At 36.2% G+C, this 13,520-nt stretch overlaps 1 long non-coding RNA gene across 1 annotated transcript; it reads left to right on the top strand.

Moving 5' to 3' along the window:
* The first annotated feature begins 4,952 nt into the window (after nucleotides 1-4,952).
* On the top strand, nucleotides 4,953-9,679 carry LOC135729669 (uncharacterized). The gene is made up of 3 exons (XR_010525733.2): nucleotides 4,953-5,668; nucleotides 5,950-6,004; nucleotides 8,778-9,679. It is a non-coding gene; the product is annotated as an uncharacterized lncRNA (long non-coding RNA).
* The last annotated feature ends 3,841 nt before the right edge of the window (nucleotides 9,680-13,520 follow it).

Below are 13,520 nucleotides of genomic sequence, written 5' to 3'. Positions count from 1 at the left end.
GGACACTGTGGTGAAGGTGGTCAACTTCATTCGAACACACCCTCTGCTGCACCGCCGGTTTGTTGCGTTATTGGACGAAGTGGACGGTGCTTACGGGGATGTTGTTCTGCACAGCGAAGTGAGATGGCTAAGTCGGGTAAGTGTCCTGGCCTGAACACATCAACATGGCAATATTCAGTAAAAGTTATAGCGCCACCTGCTGGAAGCAGGAAATTACATGTTTTACACGGTGATTTACTGCTCATAGAAATGTATTCAGATCATCTTCATATTTGGTCAGTCTGAACTTAAGGACTTCACAATAATAAATTGTGAAGATCTTGACATTTCGTTAAAGGGGCGTGTCCGTGGTGGCCTGGCAAAGTTTGATGTTTCGCCATGAGAAAGCTGTTGTAACTCAGGCATCCAATGACTGACCTGTCACAGACATCATACGTTTTACAAGGGTCCTGGCCTCAACACATCAATGTTACAACAATCAATTACAATCATAGCGCCACCTGCTGCACAAAGGAGGTGTGGCACTTCAAAGTTCCTTTGAATATCCACCTATATTTACCCACTGAAATTTCAATCCCCTGGTTCACTGCTTTACTAAGGCCATAGAGTGGCGGTGCACATGCGTGCGAGGGCCCTTCCATCACTGCTTGCAGTTTTAATTTGTTTTGTTTACGAAAATCATAGAGAATTTATTTGCAAGACATCTGGTAAAAAGAAGATACCTTTATATCCCTTTCTTTTCTTTGAAATCAGTTTTGATAGGAAACTAGTTGACATAGAATAAAAATGTTCAAGGCAATGACAAGATGCAATAGAGGTAATTTTTATTACATTTTTATATTGCCATTGGTTAAATGGGTTGAAAGGTTAAAGTATTAATAGAAAGTAACCATTTACAATACAAATTTTGTATCTTTTTTCAATTTTAATTACTTTCTGGACTCAGGCGGACTCGACTTGGACTCGGCCTTTAAGAACTCGGACTTGAGTCCAACTCGGACCCTTTTGGACTGGGACTTGAAGTTTAAGGACTTGGTCTTGACTCGTACTCGACAAAGGTGGACTCGGACCCAACTCTAGTTTCTGACCATCTTTTTCAACGGAGAGTCAAGACGTCTGACCCCCTAAGGTAAACTGGTCAGGGTGGATGTGCAAATAATAAAATAATGCATTAGCTTAATCCTTTAAAGTCGACGGTCGCGCAGGCTCTGTTTCATAACGTGCACTTGACCACAAGATGCGCTAACATTACTTCTGATTTGTAAATGAGCATCATTTATAATTGAGCGCTTACAAAAAAGAACAATGATTTTACCATGGGGAGAGAGAGCATCCAGTTTTAGTCAAATAAAAACGGAAAGTTAACTCTCAGTGAAGGGAATCCACCTGACATCCGAGTGAAGCGGATTAAATGCCTTCTGAAATAACGCGCTCTTGATAATTGTCAATAAAATAAAACGTCATATACAAAACAACATCAAATAAAGTTTTATAAATGGAGAATATCTCGTGTCTCGAGCGCCCACGTGATAGGTGCCTATGCCGTACTGTACTGCACTGTAAACAAAGCTACAATAAATTACAGACAGACATACAGTTAACAGCACTACTGTCACAGTTATGGTTGAATTTAAAGCAGTGTTAACTCTAAAATACTGTCTTAAAGGTATAGTTAACTTAAAACATGTAATTCAGTCATAGTTTACATAACAGAACAGACCATCCAAACATTTATGAGTTTCTTTATTGTGTGATACACAAGTTATTTTAAAGAGTGTTGATAACCACAGTGTCTGGTCCCCACTCCATTGTATTTTTTGCTAGTCAGGGGAAAACAACATTTTTTTTTCTCAATTTTTTGGTGTGTTTCACTCAAGAAAGAAATCATGAAGGTTAGACACAATATGAGGTTGAGTAAATGCAGGGGCGAAAATTTCATCTAAATGTTGGGGGGACAATAAACATAAAATTTTTCAAGAACAATTTTTGAAGGGGACACCAATAATACGGGCAAAGGAAATGTGTACAGATAGAAAACGTTTCTCTTTCTCTATGAACGGATGCAAATTTAATTTTAATACACATGAATGCAGAGGTGAAAAGAGTAATAAAATATTCTACTTAAGTAAAAGTAAAGTTACTTTAATAATATTTTACTTAAGTAAAAGTAAAGTTACTGGTCTAAAAATCTACTCAAGTAAAAAGTAAGTCATTTTAAAGCTACTTTTTTACAGCGGGGAGAGGTTTCTAGTATAGTTCAAAAAGGAAGGATATATACATCTCAAACTATGTTTTTAATTGTTAACATCTTTACAATTAAAGTGCAATAACAAAAAGTTAATAAAATAAAAAGCTTTTTTATAACTAAGAAACATTTATGGAATTATTTAACGATTTTTACAGGTGAGTTATGCACTTTTGAAGCAAAAATAATATGAGGTCAGCAGCTAGTAAATACAATCATTATAGTAAGGTTGTAATTGATGTATTGCTGGTAACATACATTAAGTTATTAAACTATATACATAAATGAGCATATAATGAGATGAGTGCCATGGCTATACACTATACATCCTTTATACGTTTATTTTATTCTAGTTTCCCAGACCTGTGTACCTGATGTCTTTCAATCTCTCTCTCTCGCTCTCTCTCTCTCTCTCTCTCTGCAATGTCTAATGACATGCGCATTCTCGAGGACGTTCTTAAGTTGTTTGACTTGACGCGAAGCTGCTAGACCTCGGAAGATAATGCGCATGTATTAAAAACGCGTCGTGCAAATTAGCGGTTAAAACCCGGTCGGCAATTCTCAAACTCCGTACTCAAGAGCATGAACCCTACCTGAATGAAACAATCGCTTTGCGTCAATGGCCAGGGGTTTCTTTCATAAGAATTGAATTGAGGGTCTGCATTAGCCCGCGCCTGTCTCGTCCCTCTCCATGGTTCTTTTTGCGCGTTCCCCCGCCCATCAATCAATCATCCGTGGCGCGTCTTTATCACCTTACTTTTTTATTTATTTTTACTCAGTAACGGATATGATTTAACATGTTGCGAAGTAGTCTTCAATACTTTAAACATACTTAAGTAAAAGTAAAGTACAGATTTTAAAAACTACTCAAAGTAAAAGTACACAAAAAAACCTCAGTTACACCAAGGTGAGTAAATGTAATTTGTTACTTTCACCTCTGCATGAATACATAAAATGTTTTCTTGATCGTTTATCTGTTTCTGTTCTCAGAAAACGAAATGTGTTCATGTTTATATGTCAAAATAGTCCAGTTTTAAAACATATGAGGATAAACTGATAAGTGATGGGAAACGTTGTATTCGCGTCGGCTCCGTACACTTCTCTACCACCGGACTGACTGTGTGTCGGTGGTGAGGTAAAAGGGGCGCGGGCAGTGGACCAAACCACTGTGAGGCAAGGGAGGGGGAATCAAAATGTTTAAAACGTTTTTTTGTTGTTGCTCCGTTTGCATTTGTATTGTTTCACTTCGTACACAACTATTTTAAGTGTTATAAATCATTAAATTATTTTCAATACACATATTTTAATGATATTTTAGGGGGGACAACCCTTAGATAGGGGGGGTCCTGTCCCCCCCGACCCCCCCGGGATTTCCGCCCATGAGTAAATGATAACAGAATGTAATTTGTGGGTTAACCATCTCCCACTATTTAACAGTAATATCACTTTTAACAGTGTTTGTGCAGACATGCTAAACTTTGGAGAATACAGTATTTAACATTAATAATGTTATTAATCACCATGTATGGCAAATTTAGTTGAACATGATTTTATTCACATTTATAATTATTTTTAAAGCAGATTATGGCAGGATGGGGACAAAAGTGAGTGCAATGTGCAGCATGTTACCTTGAAAGTTACCAAGAGGTGTGTGTGCGTGCATGTGTGCGTGCATGTGTTAAATTAAAAACTTGTGTTCTGTCCTTTCGGCCGATGCTACTGTACTAAAAAAAATTTCCAAGGTTGGCAGGCCTGACACAATACCCAGATAGCACACGTACTTCTCAGATACGTATCTGCGAGGTAATCACTCAGATTTCCATTCCGTCTGGAAAACGTATTATAAAGGTCGTTTGCCCATATGAATTACGTATCTGAGACGTACGAGCCCAGCCGTTTTGAAGACGCTTTTAAGATCTTTTCAAGACGCTTAATATTTAGAATGATGGTTAGCAGATCTTTCTAAGATCTTTCCAAGATGTTTCTTAGATCTTTAAAAGATCTTTATAAGAGCTTTAATCGAGCTCTTTCTAAGATGTTTCTGAGAGCTTTAAACGACGATTAAAAGATCATTACAAATAAATTGCTCTAAAACTACATCTACACAGTTATACACACATATTATTACAATATATCATTGACAACAATTAAAACAGTATTTTCAATAAAACAGGCAGTTGATTGCGTAAAATTTATTAAAATTAGACAAAGGAAAACATTCATAAGATGCATATTTACACGAGTGTATGCAAAAAAGCAACGTTTTTCTATAACATACAAAGAAACACAATATCTTTAAATGAATCAAATGCTTCCTCGGGCAAAGAACATCTTGGATGGAATTTTCCGCGTCTCCTTCAGTGGTAGACGGATGGATTCTTCATCTGCAGCAGCTGCATTCTAAAAGAAACCATTACAAAAAATAAGGAAAAATTAATTTTACAAACTATGTCATATGTTTTCTTTGTTTCCTCAATATAACTCTGATTAGAATGTCAAACAAAGATAAAATCATCCTAAAGTGTATTAATCGTCAATATCGTGTATATTATTAATATGAGCGTCTTTGCGTTAAATTCGTGCTACACCACACCATGCACTTTATCGACGTCGCAATGCAAAAGAAGAAGGGCAAGAAAGAAACCTGTCCTGGTCTGGCGATTTAAGGGAACATTTGTTTAAGGTATGTAGTAATAATACATTTTAATAATGCTGAGTGTGGGATCAGTTAACTAGAAATTTCGTTGATAATAAGCAATGTATGTACAGTAACTAGCTAGTTTACGTTAGATATTTTATGCACGTGTCTGTGGTTATTTTAGGTTTTTGATAGTTAATTTCACTGATAGTTTGAGCCCGTGTAAATTTCTTAAAAAGCTGTAATTATTATTTTATTTAACATTATTATGTTTGCTGTCAAGACTGATATTTATTTATATATATTTATTGACGTTGATATGTTAACCTTCTCAGTTGTACTTGACTAATGCAATAATGACAGGTCCACCTGTTTAAGTATATTGTAAAACATTTGAACATAACAACATTTGGACATAACATAAACACACACATTGTTTCCGCCTGCATCAATTTAGTTGTATAGCTGCATTGCTGGTTAACACCTCTGGGCAGATTATCCATGTTCTTCTTTTATGTGTAGCTGCTCACCTTGAACAGATACAGTACATTGAAGTAATGTTTAAAACAAATTAAGCCCTATAATATTGTTTATGTTTACAATAATTGGTAAAAAGTTTGACGGATAAAATGGTTCTTACCATTCTCTATATAGGCCCCTCTGTTAACTTTTGTTCGAGCCTGTCTAGATCTTTTATCAGTCTAGAAAGATGTTGGAGAAAAGACATCATCCTCTTCTATAATCTCCATCTGTAATTGGACTAACAACTGGACCAGTGAATGCAGGTGACTCCAAGATTGTCTCTTTTACAGCTGCAATATAAAAAATTAATTGAATTGAGGCTTTTTATATACATTTAGTATTTTTTATTAAAATTCATAATGAGCATATGTATACATTGATTTAAAACAGTACTCAAGATTGTAGATTTACTGTGAGGTTTTGAATGTTGGACGGATTATCAGACCTGCATCTGCCTCAGACATGTTGATGTTTAGCTAATGACGATTTTAAATACATTTAAAAAAAAAAATTTAGGCAACTTACTCTCCATTCGACCTTGCAGGTCACACCATGGTCTCAAGAGAGAAAATGAGTGCTCTATGGATTGAACAGAAAAGGTAGTATTAAACAGTGTTATGTTGTATTTAAATGTGTTGGACTTTAAGGCGTCCATTGCGTGTTCATAATTTAGAGGAAAGGCAAAAGATACAAATATCTAAGTTCAAATATTTATTGATCAGATATGAAAAAGGTTAACAGCGCTGGGTCCTCTCAAGTAGCGAACAACCAGCTCAGGAAGTAACATGCTTATTTATAAAATATGTGACGTCGATCTTTCTTCAGAAAATCTCCACCCACAAAGGCCGTTCCCCTCGTCCATCTGACTCCATCACCACACCCAATTTTAGCCTGTAGGCAAAGATGGACACACATAGACAAAGAAAAACAAACTGTTCTCCTCTCATCCCTGGGAGCCCTGCAGTTCCTCTCCAGTACTCCTCCACTTTGAATAGCATGTTATAATGCTTTCTTAAAAACAAATCATTAATAAAACATTCATTTATAAAAAACATAAGCTGTAAGATGAAAGTGATTATTATGTAAAACATATTTCAATATCATGACATCATTTCATTATTTGTAAAATTGGTTATATGAATAAGGCACACATTAACTTCTTTAGATAGATAAACAGATATTAAATCTTTTGGTAACACTTTATTTTACGACCCGCAAAGTACCGCGTAATTAAACCGAATTTACAGCGTACCTATTTGTAACAACAGAGTACCTCTAAAGTACGTACTTGTAGTTATAAGGGAATAATATTTTAAGTTTGGGGTAATAAGGGGGTAAGAATATATGGAAAATTATTCTCTAAGTATTTCATAACTACAGGGTACCTATTGTAATATTACGTGGTATGTATGACTTACGTCTATGGGTAATATGGTCTATGTGTAATATGTTTTTTGGGTTTTTTTTTCATATTTGCTACTTACCTGATGAAGTGTTTTGTATAGCCTACAGTTGATGTCTACAAGCCACGTCGGCAAATAAAATATAACACACAATAAAGATAATAGCAACTTGTACCTCTTTGATCTGTATATGTATACAGGAGTTACCAGGTAACTCTTATATTTGCGGGCTGTAAATTGAAGTGGGGCTTATTCCCTGATTGTTCTGTGTATGTACCAGGTAACTCTTATATTTGCGGGCTGTAAATTGAAGTGGGGCTTATTCCCCGCTTGTTCTGTGTATGTACCAGGTAACTCTCATATTTGCGGGCTGTAAACTAAAGTGGTGCTTTGTTCACCTCTTGTTAATAAATGTTATAGGGTAAATACCATAAACATACAGAATATTGTTATTTTTATTTTAAAACAACTTATTTCAAAACATCTTTAAAACAATAACACTATAATTAAGCCAACACTTAATGTTTATTATCACATAACTTTTATTTAAAATAAAAAGTCATGACAATTTTTCATTGTTTTTGCGGCTTGGCTTCCTCTGTTGGTGTTCTTGTCCACTCGGATGATGAGTTGATGTCGTCTCACAAATGCTGTTCTGCATTACATATAAAAAACATAAATGAAAGCCTTCAGTAAATGTTTCTTCACTGTGCCTTGACAGAAACAGAGTTTTCTAAGCCAGTTACGTTTATAAATTTTAGGCTTACTTATGTGCTAGCTAACCTGCTACCGTTAGCTAGCAACTTTCTTGAAAAACATTGTTTGAAATGCGTGAGTCATGTATTAACAAAACCAGTCACCTTATCCAGCATGCGGAACCTGCTAACATCACTCGCAGCTGTACTCCACAGTGTAGAACGTTTTTAAAACCTCTTAAAGAAATTTCACCTCAGGATCGCGTTCCAGCAAACCTCCTGCAGACGACCGCGCGCTCTACACCTGCGCAGTAGTCTACGCATGTAGTCGTCTTTTGCTTTAGCGGGAGCTGATATCTGCTGTTGTTTCATTCTGGTTTGCCATTGCATAAATTATATTTGGCTAAAATACTTGTGTTTACAGTAAATAAATTGCAAAGCACCACTTCAAATATGTCCGCAAATGTAGGAGTTTCCTGGTAAATAGGGAATAAGTTGCTATTTTTATTGTACTTACCTTAAAAAAAAGATAACCACATTAAATCAGCTTGACTTTTGTTATTAAAAGCAAGTAATATAGGCTACTAAAATAAAAGTGATATGCTGTTATATTTATTTGCCGATGTGGCTCGTAGACATTGACTGTATACAACATTCAGTAGTCAATATGAAAAATTCACAATAAAAAATAAATAAAACATAATTTCCCCATAGACTTGACTAAGTCATACATACCACGTAATATTACAATAGGTACCCTGTTGTTATAAAATACTTAGAGTATAAATAATTTATAATTCTTCATATTCTTACCCCCTTATTACCCCAAACTTAAAATATTATTCCCTTATACCTACAGGTTACCTACCCTGTTGTTACAAATAGGTACGCTGTAAATTCGGTTTAATTACGCGGTACTTTGCGGGTCGTAAAATAAAGTGTTACCAATCTTTTACTGCAATACTACTTCTAAGCAAACTCTTTAATCATTATTAAAAACCATCTGTTAGGAAAGAAAACACACACACACACACACACACAGACACACAGGAGATTCTGTTCTTCAAGGTTGAGCTGCCCTGCCCCCATTAGGTTATTCTGTATGCAACCTTTATTTCATTGGTTAATACAAATTTATCAAAGACAACATCTTATATTTATTACATCAATTATTCAATGATTTATACTGATTAAGTAAGAAATACATTGCATATTTTATCCTGTGAATATTAAAGCATTGGTTCATAACATGGTTAAATACTTTTCCCCCTCAGGCCTCTCTCTTATCTTGATCAATTTCCAGATGTAAATTCCTCGCTAATCCTCCTTACAGCACACACACAAAAACTGGTAACTCTCCACTCTCAAACATAAACACCTCATTTCTACATAATAGCTCAGTGCATATATAAAACACACAATGTTTATAGAATAAAATGATTAATTAAAGAAATATAACATGGAACAAAATCAATTTCCACAGTCCTTATTTGGACATCTTTGTAACTTTAACACTTTTAGCAATCAGCATGAAATGTAGGCAGTAAATATGTAAAACATAATTATTCAACAACACAACAGTACTCCATTGTTCATGAATTGGTTAAATGCATTCATTAGTTAAACATACTAATTTTCACTTTCTCTAAATATAACATAGTTATAAAGCAAACAACTTGTTTATTGAAACCATCTGTTCTGCGTGTTTTCTCTTCAGGGCTTTGTTCCTACCCCCAACTGGAACAGCCTTTCAACTTTACACACAGACATTTACTCACATATCTCAGCACAAAAAGCATAATGGCACATATGGATTATAACATAACATACTGATTAATAAAACAACATAAAAATCCCACAATTCCCTCTCTTGACCTCTGAAAGAGGTCACACATTTTCTTCTTCCTCCTCATCCAGGTTCTGTAGGCCTAATAGCGGCATGCTGTATTTGGGTGGATTTTCTTTTTTCTCTATTGCAGACACTATCAGTCTGTTACACAGGGATCTCCATTGTTTATGCCAAATATTATGGTGACTATAATTGCAGTTATAACTCCTAGGGCCCACAGAACCTTCCAATTTGCATATAGCTTACTCTCTGTGGAAAAAATACACTTATGCCTATTGGCTAATACTCAAATAACAATCGTAAATTCAAAAAGGAAAAGAAAAATGAAATATGAAATTAATACTGTAGAATTGTATAAGAAACGTAAGAAATTCAAAGATCAAAATTCAAAGGTCAATATGGTATGTAGTTACCCAGGTTATAATGCATATATGGTAATTGTGATATTCAGGTCTCTAAACACTTCTGTCAGGATTTCCAGCACTTTGTGGAAATCCAATTTATCTAAGCCACACCCCAGCCGGGGAGTGGATACACTTGTTATGTTTTCTTTCTCACACCACTCTCTCATACGTCTGAGGCTGTGGGTAAAATTCTCATATGTTGGTAAATCAGTACAATTTTGTTTTGTTATTAAATGAAAAATCAATCTGCCGTCGTCCTCGTGGGTAACTGCACATTCACCTGTGTGTTTGTTCTGTCTTACAACCTTTTGTGTACCGTACTTCGCTTTGAATTGTACGGCTATACCTGCTCCATAGGCACAATCTGCACTCACACAGTGTGCTAGGGGTTCTGTTGCTGGGCTAGAAAAAATGTCACCTTTTTTATGCACAATTTTACAGAGTGTTTGTTGACTTTGTTGTTGGTGTTGTGTGAGTGTTACCACTGATGTGTTACCACTTCCTGTTTGTCCTCTCTGTATTCCAGCTGATTCACTTTCACTTTCAACACTTTCCCTCTCTTGGACCTGAGTCCTCAGGTCCACACCTGTGTCTGTTAGAAACCCAATCATCATTTTTAACAGCTGGGTCGTTCTCACAATTTCGTTGTGTGGTAGCCTGTCAGGAAAAATGTTCAATCATAGCAGTTAGTTTGTCAGATGAAATGTCATGTGTAAGAGGCAGGATGGGATCCTGCACCACGTCATGCCTTGGACCTGGAAACTGTCGACCTGTAAGCAATTCAAAGGGTGTGAAACCAGAAATCCTGTTAACAGAAGAGCGAATAGACATTAATGCAATTGGTAATGCGTCAAGCCATGTTATTTTTGTCTGTGCACATAGTTTGTCAAGTCAAGTTTTAATGTCAAAGTCAGGTTCATTATTTCATCTTTGCTCTAACATTGGGGTGATAAGCAGCCCCGAAACTATATGTCAATTCCAGTGCGTGTTTGTCAATTTTGTCAGATCTAACTTTGTCTTGGGAAACCATGGTTGGGGATATAAGTGGTTTATTAGGCAGTTGACAACAGCCACGTCATTAGGTACCTTCACAGCCTGTAGTATGTGTCAGGCTTTGCTAGCATTTACTATAGGCCGGCCTTTCCTGGTTTCAAACCCACCTATCTGCCATATGGCAGTTCCATATATACTGCACCAATCACATATGCAGATTCACTATAAACAATCACCCTCTCTTCACCAGTGTAGTGCAAGGCTTTGATAACAGCTGTCATTTCAGCTCTCTGTGCTGACCGTTTACCCTTCAATCTACCACTCAGTCGTGTTACAAAATCACCCACAACTTGCTCAACCACAGCAAAGCCTGCCTTCAATGTGTCATCTGCTGCTCTGAAACAACAACCATCTGTAAACAGTGTGATTAACGGTGGGGTAGTTGTCAGTGGTACCGCGAACAAACCATCCCTCAATTTATTTGCTTTTTCAGTCAATGGTATAACAATTATAATTAATTACAATAATAATTAAAACTGCAAGCAGTGATGGAAGGGCCCTCGCACACCTGACACCGCCACGCCGTGGCATGAGAAGAATTAAAGGGAACAGTAGTAAATAGGCATTTAAGCATGTAAACATAGGTGAACCATTTAAAAGTGTAGTATAATGTGCCACATTTCCTGTTGCTAATTACAAATGACAGCGAGGTAGCATCGTGTAAGATAGCATGAGAGAGAGAGAGAGAGTGAGTGAGCGAGTGTGTGTGTGTATGAGTGACTACATGTAAATATTGGCACGTAGATGTGTTCTGTCCAGGACTCTTATCAATCATGTGAAGTTTGGTACAAATCTGACATTGCATTATCATTGTAAACATGTTACTTCCTGTTACCAGCTGGTGGCGCTATGACCGTAACTGACTATTGGCATCATAAGTGACTATCAGTGATGGGAGTAACGCGTTACTGTAACTCCACTATTTTTTTAAATCAAGTAACGCAATTACAATTACTGAAATTTAAATGAGTTCGTTACGCGCGTGACTCTATTTTGTAAAAAATAGACAAGACATATCTGACGTCGCAGGACTGTAGTTGGCGGCGCAATAATTCATTACACTTCATCATAGCTGACAGTGCATATAGAATGAACATGAAAAATCTAAACGGGACAACATACCTTTGTTTAAAAATTGTGCGCAAGTCATAATCCATCCGGTCTCATGTTTGTAAATTATCTTCACCAAGCAATCGCAGTATGACATCAACTTGCATTTGTAGTCCACAAAGGTAATAAATCTAAGAAATGATCATATATTCTTAGATGTTTACATCGGCTTCATGGAAGAGAACGATCCGCGATTGTTGTTTCCACTAAAATATTCACACTGCGGTGTACACCCGTGTTAAAACTCCATAGTATGTGTGAGCTCGCTTTTAGTTTTAGTTTCAGTCTCTCCGTATCCGAACAAAAAATCCACTCGCTCTGTGTCCATCTGACAAAACAATCCACTCGCTCTGTGTCCGTCCGACAAAACAATCCACGTAGCCTACTCCGTTTTCTGAATAAATATCTTCCTTTAATCCTGTGTATCATTTAAATCCAACAGAAAACAAACAATATATGACCAAAGAGCGCAGTCCCTGTGGCAAGCTTCACAAGCTGTGTTCCAATTCAAGTGCTGCACCCTACTAAGCATGCAATAAAAGGTGAGCACTTGCCCATTCAAGGCGCTCAGAAGTTCGCGAAGAGAACTGAAATGAGACGGTCTAACCTTCGGAGGACCCATAATTTGCCTCATCTGCTGCACACGCATCGTGCCTGTCAGCAGGACACAGCGGAGACGTTTCTAACTTATTAAAATAAATATGAAATCAGAAAAATTATAATTTATTTTAGAAAATTTGACATGTTGACACAATTGTCTCCAAATTTTTAAAGAGACACTACACAATTTTAACACATTTTATATTTTTGTAAACATGCAGAATATTTGTCTAAATGGTCTAAATGATATACATAAATAAACTAAGTTTAAATATTAAGATAATTTCTAACAAAAATATTCAAAGGTTGAATCTAAAGCAAAATAGGCTCTTACAGTATGTGATATATTAGAGTCTTATGTGTAAAATAGCCCATCCATATCATTTTACTGTTTGACTGTTCAGTACTGTTCATATTTACATTTAAAAAGCAGACATAAAAGTAACTTAAAAGTTACTTTTCTAAGTAACTAATTACTTTTGATATACAGTAACCGGTAGAGTAATTCAGTTACTTTTAAAAGAAGTAATTAGTAACTGTAACTAATTACTAATTTTTTAGTAACTTGCCCAACACTGGTGACTATTGACATGTAGATGTGTTCAGTCCAGGACTCTTATTAATCATGTGAAGTTAGGGAAAGATCGGACATTGCATAATCAGTGTAAACATGTCACTTCCTGTTGTCAGCTGGTGGCGCTATAACCATAAGTGACTAATGACATGTAGATGTGTTCAGTCCAGGACTCTTATTAATCATGTGAAGTTTGGGACAGATCAGACATTGGATAATCATTGTAAACATGTCACTTCCTGTTGCCAGCTGGTGGCGCTATAACCATAAGTGACTATTGACATGTAGATGTGTTCAGTCCAGGACTCTTATTAATCATGTGAAGTTTGGGACAGATCAGACATTGGATAATCATTGTAAACATGTCACTTCCTGTTGCCAGCTGGTGGCGCTATAACCATAAGTGACTATTGACATGTAGATGTGT

This window comes from Paramisgurnus dabryanus, chromosome 24, assembly GCF_030506205.2.
Source record: "Paramisgurnus dabryanus chromosome 24, PD_genome_1.1, whole genome shotgun sequence".
Classification (NCBI taxonomy): domain Eukaryota; kingdom Metazoa; phylum Chordata; class Actinopteri; order Cypriniformes; family Cobitidae; genus Paramisgurnus; species Paramisgurnus dabryanus.
Note: the sequence above shows the minus strand (reverse complement) of the source record. Positions and strands in the feature narration are given on the sequence as shown.